We start from the raw sequence: 13,104 nt of genomic DNA on the forward strand, positions 1-13,104 counted from the left end.
ATGGAAGGGGGTGGAATGAGGTATTTTAAGTTTTTTCCACCCCAAAGCATTGTGTGATTCTGAAACAATTGGGTTTTCTCCAGCTTCATCTCTGGCCTGAGCAGAGGTGCCCTTTCAGCTGGCTGTTGCCAAGGCTGCAGGAGCCATGGCAAGGCTGTCTCTGCAGCAGAGAGATGTTTGTGTCTGACAATACCTGAGGCAGTAATAAAAGAACACTTTTAATTTTATTGAGGTGCAGCAGAGAATGGAGCACGTTGGTGTGCGAGGCTCCCTCATTGTGTTCCAGGGAGGAGTTGTGCAGCACCACTGGGTTCCTGATAAACATCTGATGGTGATTTACTGGCTTCCAGATCTTGCTGGAGGGAACATCTAACAGCTGGATCAGCATGAACTGCTCCTTCTCTCTTAAGGGAACCTTTGGTGTGTAAACAGCCTGGCAAGAAATCAGCAAGACACTGGGTTGGGAAGAAGAGGAAAATTACTTCAGATGATACCAGCAAACCCTGCCAAGATCAGTTTTCCTCCTTTGGGATTATTTGATACATCACCCTGCAAACTGAAGCAGAAAAGACACAAGAAAAAACATGGAAAGGAGAGGCTGGAGTGCACCAGGCTCCTCTAGTGTCCTGTCAATGATTTGGTGATTAATAACAGGAAACTCACTGAGCTTCTTGTGGGATTTGCCACCTCTCAGGCTTTGTGCTACTAATCCATTTGATAGCCTTTAGGACACTGTTTCTCTTTTCAAATGGAGAATTACTATTTTATTTCTCTTTAAACAAAACAAAAATATGAAAGTTCCGTCACAATTTCAATGTACAGCTGCACAGAAATAAGACCAAACCTCTGAGCCTCATTAATTTGTTTCCTCCCCATTTTGCCTGTTGATAGCACATGGAAGTGCATTTTCATTTCTCACTTCAATTGCTTTTGGCCATCAGTTCATGCCCCATGTCCAGGTGTTGTGCAGACCACAGGCTGAGGAGTTCTTCACAGACTGTGCCATGTGAGAGCAAAGGTGGCAAACAGAAGTGGGCAGGTTCCTGAATGACCTCTAGATAACCCTTTTGCTTTGCAGTAGGGTCAGGAAGAACAATGCTTCTGAAGATATGAACTTGTCTGGTCTTTTAAAAGTCTCCAGTGATGGTGATTTCACATTCTCCCCAGGCACAGCAGAAGGAGCTCTGAGAGCTCAGATACCTTGAAAATTGAGGCTGAGCAAGGCAAAGTTTTCCTTCCATCCATGAAGACCTTGGAAAAGCAGAAAAGCAAGCAGGAAAAGCCCAGAGAGAGCTATTAATGATCCCTCTGGGAAGGCAGCAGCTGGCAGCCACCTCAGCCTCAGCATGTGGAGATGAATTGCAGGTGCTTCCATCCCACAAGCCTATGAAGTTTCCTTTCACTTTAATATTTATGGGAAGCCACTCTAACATATCAAAGGTGTGCTCATCTTTACTCCATTACTCATGAGAGAGATAACTCAATATGTCAAAGTTGCCCTGATCAAGGGGCAATTTCTCTTCTCCCCATGCCAAATGCAGACCAGGTGGAAATGGATGCATCTCCATGAAAATTGTATCTTTTCATGCTGGCACCGAGCAGAGCCCTCTTGCTCAGTCTACTGGAACATTTCCCAGATACCAGTGTCAGCTCCTCAGTTCAATCCAGTGCACATCACATGGCCCTTTTCTTTAAGCAGCCCTACAGAAAGAACAGACTGGAATCGTGCTTTCATGCCTTAGCACTTTGTGTAAGAGCATGAAATTGTCTCTTGGTGAGAAAGATGGAGGCTTTCAAGCTGGCAAAGAGAGGTTTTTAAGCACCTTAGCCCAGAGGGATGTAATAGCTGCTGAGGCTGGGATTCATCTCCCTTCCCTTTGGAAATGGAGCAGGGAGAGGGCTGGGATAATCACCCCAATCTCTATTCAGCCTGGGGCTGTGGGTGCTCCCCAAGAGGATTCCTCTGTCCCAGATTAGAGCCTGGAGAACAGCCAGAACCTGTTCTGGAGAAAGAAATGAGGCATCTTCCAGAGGAGCCTTTTGCTGCTGGCTGCAGAGGCAGCCTGGTGTGACCACATCAGCCTCAGATGCTGAACACCCAGATGTTTAAATTAAGGGAATGAGTCTCCCTCTGCCTGGTGTACAGAATTCCAGTGGTTTAAATCCCTGTGCATTAAGAACAGTTTATGAAATTCTGCTTCAACCTTGTGTCAAGTTCTGAGAAAAAAAAAAAAAAAGGGGGGAGAAATATCATTGTGCAGCCATTTTATTTCAACATTTAAAGAAAAAATGAGAAATTCTGGGGTGCTACCAGACCCAAAGTTGCTTTGTAAATCCCAGGGAAATTCCATACACAAACCAGGCTTAGGGAAAGTACCCAGAAAAAAAGAAAAATCTTTGGGAATAAAATTGCATAGGGTACAGAAAATTAAGCCTCTAAACATTTTGGTTTTTTCTTGCCTTTTCTGATTCTCAGAGATCTCAGAATTCCTTTGGCTTCATCATTATTTGTCATACTTAGGAAGGCTTAGTATGAGATTTCATTGACCTTTAGGGTTTGTTGTTGTTGTTTTTATTTTGGAGAGTTTTTTTTGTTTCCCTGACTTATTACACTCCCCTCTTTCTGTACTCCTGCATCTGCAGGTTAATCTAAGAGAGCTTTATTATTTATGGAGCAGCACCAATATCTCTGTTATTTTATATTCCAGTACAAATGCATTACCTGCCCTCACAGTGTTCTCAGTTTCCAGAGGACACCAAAGCCTGGGGTACAAGTGGAGAAATGAGAATTCTCATTTTCCTTTGGTTTGGTGAGATCACCACTATCAGGAGTTCTGTGGGAGAGGCTGACTGCCCTGTGGGGTCCCTGCCCATGGAATGAGATTGGCTTTAAGGTCCCTTCCAGCCCAAACCCTTCTGGGATTCTGTGATCTTCTCTAAAGGGAGGACTGTATGTCTTGTAGCCTTCAATGTGAAAAGCAAACAAAAAAATGAGAAGCTATGGACCAGTGGTAATTTTGTCATAGAATCATAAAAACCTGGAATGTTTTGGGTTTGAAGAGATCTTAAAGCTCTTCTCATTCCATGGGCAGGGACACCTTCCACCATTCAAGGTTGCTCCAGGCCCTCTCCAACCTGGTCTTGAACACTCTCAGGGATCCAGGGGCAGCCTGTGGACAACATTTTATTTATATTTAATGAAGGGTTACTTCAGACAAGCTCAGTTTTGCCCTGGGGGCTGAGTAGCAATTGTAACCTGCATTATTTAATCAGGAGAAACAGAGTCCATCCTCCCCCCACAATGGGAACCCATGTCCAGTGGCACCTTGAATGTTCCATGAGGACAAGAGGGGACTGGAACACTCCAGCAGAGCTCATTTGGATGCCACCTGGGTCTGTGCAATTCCAACTCAGCACTGTCAGTAGGAATGTTCTCCCTCTTCTCTGAAAGGAACATTTTGAGTGTTGCCTGTGTGGAAAGTAAAGAGGCCCAGACAATCAATGTGTTCAAGTACACGGCTTTGAATGGGGTGAGGAAATGTAAAGTCATTGAGAAATAAAAAATATTTCTGGGTACTGATGAAGTACATCCTGTGCTGGGTAGTCTTGGAGCACGGATGATCTATTTTGGCTAAAATGACTATGAGATGTTTTCACAATGCAAAAAAAACAGGCTGGAATTGCAAAAAGAAAAGCTGGAATTGCTGCTTTTAAATCAGAAAGTGAAAAATGAAAAAGATGTACACAAGTGAGGCAGATCTCAAACACATCTTCCTTGTCTCTGTGTTATTACAATAAGCACAACAACATCTGTGGACACAAAATGCATCAGGCTGCACGCCCCCATGGCCCTGCACATGCACACACTCCTCCTTCATCCCACATGAGTTCTGGTGTACTTGCTCTTCCAGCTCCAAAGCTGCTTAGGAGGCTCTCCTGACTACACACAGACAAGATATACACAGTCACAACCTCAGTCACAAACTGCATTCTGCTCAGTGATGCAACAATTAGTTTAAATCATTATCACAATAAGAACTGTGGTTGCTGGGATGCATTTAATCAGCCTACATGAGCAGGTGAGAGGGGAAAATGGAACCACCCCAAAATCAGACCCAGCAAGATCTGCCTGGGTAATGCAGGGATATTCTCAGAGTTCTTGTAGGTGCATCCACCACACCAAAACTCACATGGATATCCTAAATTTCCATTCCCTCCTTCACCCAGGAGCACACCTCCAGCTAAACTTAGGAAACTCTACCCAAACCTCAGCTGCCATCTATTCACTCCCACACACTCCCTTCCATAGACAAAAGTTTAAAAAAAAAATTCCCATCACCTCATTCCTTCTTCCCCTGCAGTCAGAAATAAGTCCCAGGAAGCTGCCAGAGGTTTAGAAGCTAAGCCAGCCATGCGCAGCTCCGGTGCTGCTGACATTACCAGACAGCATTAATTTAATTCCACTCAGTTATGCTTTTAAATTTGATTTGAAAAATGTGTCATAAAATACCATTAAGTACAGTGCAGCATTTTGAAGCAGGCTGTGATGTTCCCTGCACTGACAAAGTCATGGGGAAGGGAATGTAATTTTCATAGCTAAGTACTGGGGGGCATGTTGGGAGAGATTCCTTTAGAGAGTGGGTTGAGTGAATCAAGAATCTTGAATAAACATTATATTCACTAAATAATTTCATGGTGCAGCAGATCCAGAGACCTCTGATTTCATGCTTTAAGGGCAAGGGTTGATGGAGAAAGAAAAGGAACATACAAAAAGGCATGAGGAAAGAGGAAAGAGGAAAGAGGAAAGAGGAAAGAGGAAAGAGGAAAGTGGAAAGAGGAAAGAGGAAAGAGGAAAGAGGAAAGAGGAAAGAGGAAAGAGGAAAGGACTGTGAAATATTTCATAAAATCATGGAGTGGTGGAAGGGACCTTAAAGATCATCCAGTTCTATCCCCTGCCATGGCAGGGACACCTTCCACTGACCCAGGCTGCTCCAAGCCCCGTCCAGCCTGGCCTTGGAGACTTTCAGGGATCCAGGGACAGCCACAGTTTCTCTGGGCACCCTGTGCCAGGGCCTGCCCACCCTCCCAGGGAAAGCTGAGTATTCCTAATACCAATCTAAATTTAAACCCTTTCAGTTTAAAGCCATTCCTCCCTGTCCTATTACTACATGTCCATATAATCAGAAAAATCAACACCTTTTGAGGTCAGGGTGAGTTTTAACTGGTGCCCATTTTAACTCCAGGCCACATCCACTCTCTGGGAAGTTCCATCCCTTACAGCAGGCAATAGAATCCAGGCTCATTTTTGGTTTTCCAAAACTCAACTTTTCCTCCAATTTCCATAGGCAGCCCATTTGTTCATCCTTGTGCTAGGCACCCTCAGAAGTACCCGCACACAGAGCTGGCTTGTCATCTGTAGAACCTGGCACATAACTCCTACAAACCCATACCTGGTAAAGAAGAAGCAGATGGCTTCATGAAAAGGACTGTGTTGGAAACAATTTATCCTATCCAAAACCTCAGATTCATTTTTTTCCCTCTGCACAATCTGATTTTTATTCTGAGAAGGCAAAATCGTTACTGCCTGATTTGTAAGGAAAAAAAAAAAATAAATATTTGAGTGAATAGAAAAAGAAATATTTGAGTGAATAAAAACAAATTATCTGTTAATTGTCATAATTTTGTTTCAATTCTGTTGTGAAATTGTCATAACTTCAGACAAAAAGAAACACTAATGGGGGAGTTATACATTCCTCATGCCCAGTATGTCAGAACTTTCTCCTGATGGTTTTAAAGGGTTTTCAAGCCCCAAGGGATGGGGCTGATGAGGAGCTGGGTTAGGGGGCTGCATTTCTCTGTGTTGGTCCTTGGCTTTCCCCCTGCTCCTGTTGTGATCCTGTGTGTTTGTGGGGATGAATCTTTTATCACAGAGCCTAACACTGACCAACACAAAAAAAAACGTGATAATGAGTGTGTCTGGACAGCTTTGCTCTGGGTCCTTAAGTCAGCCTTAGAAAGATGGAATGCATTGCCTTCACCCTTTTAATTTAAACCTAAAGTGTGGCTCCTGCAAAGTACCCAGCGAGGGGCTCAGAAGTCTCATTTTCTGAAGTGCTGCCCTTTCATCACTCTCCCTTCTCATCTTCCCCACTTCTCTCTCCCTCTTCTCTCCATTATAATTTTCCCTTTGACCCTCTGATTCTCCAAGCAGAGAATGGGATGGCTGCCTGTCCTCAGCCCTTCCCAGGGACAGAGCTGTGAGTACTGAGGGACTCTCACCACCCCAGCGCTCCCTGACAGCCTTTAAGCAACTGGAGCACGCCTTAGGAATGCTGAGCCATCCCCAGCTGCACAGTCCTGGCTGCTGGTGCTGGCACACACCTGGAATACTGAGCAGCCCACTCCTCACGCTGGAATATTGAATGACCCTCAGCCTCCAGCGCTCCCTGAATACCAAACAGCTCTGCACCTTTACAGCGTCTGGAGGGAAACGTGGAGACGTGGCTCAAAACCAATCCTCCTGCAGCAAAAAAAAAAAAACCAAAAAAAAAGGGTTTGAAAAGATACAGAGAGTCAGTCTGAAGCTGTGGAGTTGGATCCTGAGCTGGGATTTTCTGAAGAGGGTATGGAATATAAAGTGCCCAAACATTACCGGGGGATGTGTTGGGAGCTGAGCACCTAATGTGGTTTCTCCAGGTATTTTTTTAAAATCCTGTTTAAAATTGAACACGTTTCCTGGTGAACAGAGAAGGGTACTGCTATTCTTAGCAGGTCTTGGTGTCAGCAACAGAAGGACAAGGACCCTGCTCTTGGAGGGGCTGGGTCAGAGAGGCTGCAGACCTTGTTTGTGAACTTTAAATGACCTACTCGTGAAGCCAAAACACTTCCTGATTTTCCCTTTCCTGGGGTACCTTAGATAGGAGATGCACAACAAAGGTTATTTGGAAACTCATTTTTCCCCTCCAGGGTATTAACACAAGCTTTACAAAGGCTTATAATCCCTTTAGACAACAGCAGCAAGAGCAGCAGCAACTACAAAGCCCTAAGCTTGGAACTCAATCCCCTGGTGACGGGCTGAACCCTCTGCTGAGGTTGCAAACGAAAAGAGAAAGGTGTGAAGATATTTACATCAAACACATGGAACAAGAGGGGATTTTAATCAAACTTCTCTTTTTCATCTCTTCTTTCTTCTCTTGGAACCTGCTTTTTCTTTATCCTGATGAAACTCAGCGCTTGTATTTTTTCCTTTTTTTTTTTCCCCCCCTATATAAAGGAGGATTTAAAAAAAAATAAAAAAATAATCACAATCCCTGAAAACTCTGAGTATTAAAACTCCAGGGCAATGCATCTCCAAAATCTGTAAGACTGTAAGAAGATAAGAGACAAAAACCCACAGAACTATTTCCTCCCTGTGTCTTTGGAAGTTGCAGACGCGTGTATAATGCCCCTAAGCCGGGGTAATCTGCTTGCCTCCTCCTGCCTTTCCTGGTGCACACGGATGTTCTTAGCATTAATATTCCTCACACTCCAGCAAATGAACACCCAGGAGGCAGCTGACTCAATCAGTGCTTGTTTTACTTACTGTGTATCGCTGGGAACAAACCATAAACCAGAGCACGGCAGATCTGTAATGCTCATCTCAATCTGCTTCCCCTGCTTGCTCCAGCCCTGATGAACCTTCCCATCCAGCCAGAATCAAAGGAAAAAAGAATTAAGAAATACATTATAACAAACACATTAGCAACGTGTGGTAAATTACCTTCAGAGATTCCTCGTGGTAGGAGGGTTTGTGGATAAACACATTTGTTTACTTCCTTTTTCCTGCTGTCTTCTCCAGTGCTTGATTATTCCTCGGTGACATCACAGCTCCCAGGTCTGATGTCATGACTGTTCCCACAGCAACAAAACCAAATCAAGGACCCATTTGAAACCTGGAGTAAAGATAATTTGGAAAAGGTATTTGTCCATTCTTTCCCGTAAAATTGATGGGCTCCTACGACTGCTGTCTGGAGGTTGGAATTTGTTTTAATTAGGATGGCACAATCACAAAATGCAGAGGAGCTAGCTGTTATTTTTGGAACAGATACAGCTGCAGGGGAATTGAGAGAGAAGCTGGTACAGACCATAGAGATGAGCTCATTTCACACAGGCAGGATCACATGCCCAGGTGGATGGGGTGTGACATATGGCCCTTGGATTGCTCTGATCAATTCCTGCTGTCCCTGATGGAGATCTCCAGTGCAGCCAGCAACTGGAGGCTGTTGGCTGGATCTCTCAGGGCTGCAGTGGGAGAACAGACACTTTAAAAGCAGAATCCTACACTGTGCATCCTAAGTGAGGAGTGATGGATTGTGCCTCACATTCCTAGCATCAAAGCCTGCCTTCCTAACAATTCCTCGTGGATCTACTCACCCTAAACCTCATTTTAACCCATCCTACCATTGGTCACTGTATTGACTTGCTCATGAGTCTCCCAGAGAGGCTTTGATTGAATTTGCAGCAGAAGATATAGATCCAAAGAGACAGAGAGGGAGATGAGGCTGGGGCAGTGGAAAAAGCTTCAGGAGAAAGTTGTCTTTTGGGAAGGTGATGCTGGGGAAGTTCCTTTGATTTATGGAAACTGGAGAGGGGCTGAGGGTGGTGAAACAACCTGTAGGCACAAACACAACTGTAAATCACACCCAAAACTGTTAACACAGAGAGGAAATGAACCAAGACTTGAATCCAGGACACGAGATTTAGATATTTAGGGGGATATTCCCAGTGAATTTCCTAACAAATACATGGAAGCCTTTCAGAGGGAAGGTTTGGTAAGTGGAGGGCAACTCTCAACAATACCTGAACCGGGTGTGTGAGGGGATGACTAGGATGGCTGGCCAGTGGACTGTGTATAAATTTTGGATTAAAGTTCAGTCAGCATGACCACAGTGGCAAGAATTTTGCTGATAGTGAGGTTCCTCTTTGCTCAGGCTCCTGATCCTCAGGAGAGGGACGAAGGTGGCCATGTTTAGCCAAAGTTTAGTCAAGCCAGACTCGATCCAACAGCCTTTGCTTGGCTCACAGGCAGGAGAAGGAAAGAGAATGCAGCTGGAGTTGGAGGGGGTGCATTTCACACTCTGGTGACTCTCCATTCACTGCATCCATCAGCTCCAAAGCCAAGAGCAGCCCGTGGGATCCCTGCCTCCTGCCCTGGGACCTGGATGTGGTTTTGCCCACCCATTCCATGGCATTGTTTTCCAGCAGCGTGTTCTTGGAGCAGGCTGCACTTACAGCAGGGCCTGGGCAGCAGAAGGGCTGTCAGTGCCAAGCTCTAATCCAAGGGCTGTGCATGTTCTTTGTGTCTGATAAACAAACAGGGAGTTTGCCTGAATTTACTTGGTTTTTTGTTTTGAGACAAAACAAAAAAAAAACCATCAAAAACCATCTCAGTACCATGGGATCTGCCCAATTCCCAGGAATTTGTGTCTCGATTTGAGGCACAGAATTCCAAAGTGTTCAGCCTCATGCTGGGTGAGGCTTAGTTCAAGTTGATCTCCTAGCCATAAGAAAAGCATTCTGGGGGGCCTTGAAACAAGCTCTCTTGTGATAATTGTGTTTTTCCTTCACTCGGGTTTTGTTTATTCACCTCAGTCTCCTTACCCAGAGCATGCAAATAATGACAATGCAGATAGGTGCCCCAGGTTGCTTCCTATCCCATTCTTCGTGAAAGGACATCCCCTATTGGTCTTTCTAGGAATTCCAAGTGGTTTTCAAGGACCTGGAGGGACCTTGATGTGATAGCTGGTGATACAATGCCTGAGTGCTGTAAAGCAATTTACCCTCCAGCAAACACCAGTTCCAGCAGGACTGGGGCCAGGTTTGACATCCCGCCACTCTGAAAGGTTTCTTCAGTGCATTGTTTGGCAGGTCAAGCACCTTCTCCTTGCTATTCTTTCAGAATCCCAAATGAAAGAGGCAGAAATAAAGGTGGCTCTGTAGGATTAGGTGCTCTGAAGATGAAGGTAAAGGCTGACAGGTCACAAGGAACTTCTCTGCCAGTCTCGGCCCATGTTGTGATCCAAACTCTGGGCATATGAAATTGTGGACAATTTGCCCACCTAGAGGTATTTTAATAACACAAAGGTCTGGCTTCCTATAAATGGAGTTTTAATCACTTGCTCTCTTCTTGAAAATATGGAGCACTCACTCCTCCAGCTGAGCCATGGCAGAAACAGGGATGGAGTAACTTCAGTGCCAGCCTGACTCTCCTTGGCCCATACTTTGGTGCTTTAGGATCACAGGATCATTGAGCTTGGACAAGACCTCCAGGGTGATTGAGTCCAGCCATGGATATATGGCTTATACTGCCAAGTCCACTAATCACCACATGTACATGGTTTTTTGAACACATCCAGGGTAATTCCACCACACCCCTGGGCAGCCTTTCTCACAGACCAAAGCCTTGGTGATGGAGAGTGCCCAAATCATTCACGGGAAATGTTGGGAGGATGTGAGAGCTCCCAGCCAGTCACTGTCACTTCAGGGACATCTTCAAGAGATTCATGAGTTGCCCTTAACTTGCCAGATAAATCCATTTTTTTGTGTCACATCCCTCAGTAATGCTGAGATCACTTCCTGCTCCAGCTGGCATCCAGCTGCCCCAACTCCCAAGGAGAAATCCTTGCACCCTTTCCAGCATACACACCTTTGCAAAGGATGGGGAAAGAAGTCCAACTTCCCCAGTCAGATTTGGAGGATTCATGCCTCCAGAGCAGGCAGCCCTGCTGAACTGAGAGCCAGGAGCAGGCATGCATTTGGTTTGCCTAAAATAGAATGGTTTCTCTGTGTCAGCATCTCCTGCTCCTCCATCCCCCATGACATTTTCTGATTACATCCTTGAAGTGTCACCTGCACATCACATTTTGGAGAATGGCAGCTGAGTCCTGGGTTTGAAGGGAGACTGGGGAGGAAGCAAGAAGCTTCATCAGCAGAGTCTGAGAGGGAGGGGAAAAAAGAGGAAGAGAAAGGAAAATATCAGTCCCAACCTCTTCCCTTCAACAGCAAGGCTCTTGCTTTATTACCTGATGTGGCACAATGGCAAATGTTGGGAGAAGTGTCTGGGAGCCAGTGGTCAGAATGAAAATCAAGAACAGCTATCAGTGCCTATTCTGGGATGAGGAGTGGAGGAACTGTGATACCCCCCCTACACACAGCCCTCAGGACCTGGCACTGTGTTACCTGCAGTGCACTGGTCGCTGCTGTTGCTGACTGCAGAGGTGCTGCTCACCTCCTACTGCTCCCCTCACCACCTCCCCTCCAGATCCAGGAAACCTTTAAGGTATGGGATTTGTATCCCTAAATGCAGGGATTTCATCCCCCGAGTGCCACATGGGCCCAGAGCCTCATTCCAGCCCAGCCCAGGGCCACCAGTCCCTGCCCCAAAGGGTTTGTGAAATGCTGGGCTGCCCTTCCTGTCCCCATCACCCAGATCCCAGACTCTGGCACTCACCCTGCTGGGTCCCAGCCCCCAGGGAGCCCCCAGCTCTGTTTGCACCCTGATATTCTCTCTGAAGATGAGAAGTGGATCAACCAGCTCCAACCACAGACCCCTCAGAGCAGAGACTCTCCCTTGTGTATGTACAGCACTTATATTTCAGATCATCTTGGCTTCCTAAAATAATACTAAGTAATACTTTAGGAAATTTCCCACCTCCTCTGCATACCAAAGATTGTCTGCTTTTGGGATCAGATACCACTATTTTCTCCCTGAACGCACGTTGTTTACCACACAATCCATAATGGATCGTACAGAAATACGCCGTTTTATTTTTCTTACAGGCATCCAGCTAATGGATGAAGTAATTTAGTGTGGCTATTGTATTTCATTCAATAGCCTGTATGTAGATTTGTTGTGAAGGATAAAAATGTTCCCTCTTCAAACACCAACAATGGGAGCACAGTCTACCGCTGACCTTGTACTCTGCTGCTGTGCCGTGTGCAGGGAACAATGGGAGCCCTGGTGATGGGCAATGCAAACACAGAGATGTTTATTTTCAACAGCAGGGACCCAACCTCTTCCACAGAGCATGTGTACAAGGTACAAATATTCACAGCGTTTTGAGGTTTAAATTAATGCTTCCGATTTCTAATGGTCCTGAACATGAGCTGTTTGTAAATACCTGTTTCACAGGTCTGAAAATTTAAAAAACTGTGAGTTTCCACTGCTCTTTGTGTGTGGGTATGTGTGCTTTCAACAGCTTTGTTGTGAGGGACCTGGACTGCCTTCTCTCCTCTCAGAAACAGCTGAATTTCTGAAGAGTAGCAATCAGCATTCACTCAGGCTTTTAAACCCTGCATTTCCTAATTATGGGTGCAGTAAGTTCTGTTGAATCTGTCAAACATTTTCAAATCTTCTAAGGTGCAAAAAGATTAGCTGAACTTCTGATGTTATTATTCTACTCTCTCCATGAATTAACAGGGAGCATTAATGAAAGTGTTCTCCAGTGTCACTGGGATGGGATCCATCTCATTTCATTAACCACCTGGGGTTTTAGATCTTGTCTGGGCTGGTTATTCAGGATCTATCTAAAGGCTGTGCACAGCATTGTCAACCCCACAATGGTTATTTTCACACCAGCTCTGGTATCCAGATAGATGGGAGCAGTAATCTGTTTGCAACAGATGCCTGTCATCCTCTGGATGCACCTCCAGACTAAACCCCTAAATTTTAGTTGGCTACATGTAGATCAGAAACTTTCCTCCAATTAATTAACAAATTAATGAATGTCTCAGTGGCCTGGGGGTAAATGTGACATATCCTTGGTACTCAGCAGAACATGAGTGTTTCCTGAGCAGACATCAGTTCTTCCAGTCCTTGTACCATCCCTAAAAGTCATATCCCTGAGAAAGAAATTACCTGACAGGTTCCCTCCTTCTGGTTTGGCCTGAATGCCAACCAGAGGAGGATCAACCCAATATGAACAGGTTTGGAAAGCACCAGGGATGACACTGTGGCCACATTCCTGCAGACTTTCATACAGAGCTTCATTTCCATTCTGATGTTCCCTTTTGTGCCCTTTCCATGAGATTCCTTTCAGGCCAGTGGAGGGTACCAGCTCGGGTGGG

The 13,104-nt window shown here is 45.3% G+C and overlaps 1 long non-coding RNA gene across 1 annotated transcript; it reads right to left on the minus strand.

Annotated features, from left to right (window-relative positions):
• Positions 1–205: 205 nt before the first annotated feature.
• Positions 206–7,809, minus strand: LOC147649691 (uncharacterized). Its single transcript, XR_015278223.1, has 4 exons — positions 7,760–7,809; positions 6,382–6,520; positions 3,099–5,450; positions 206–2,866 (listed from the first exon to the last, which is right to left on the minus strand). It is a non-coding gene; the product is annotated as an uncharacterized LOC147649691 (long non-coding RNA).
• Between the last annotated feature and the right edge of the window lie 5,295 nt (positions 7,810–13,104).

The sequence above is a fragment of the Cyanistes caeruleus genome, chromosome 20 (assembly GCF_971803275.1).
Source record: "Cyanistes caeruleus chromosome 20, bCyaCae1.hap1.1, whole genome shotgun sequence".
In the NCBI taxonomy this organism is placed as follows: Eukaryota; Metazoa; Chordata; class Aves; order Passeriformes; family Paridae; genus Cyanistes; species Cyanistes caeruleus.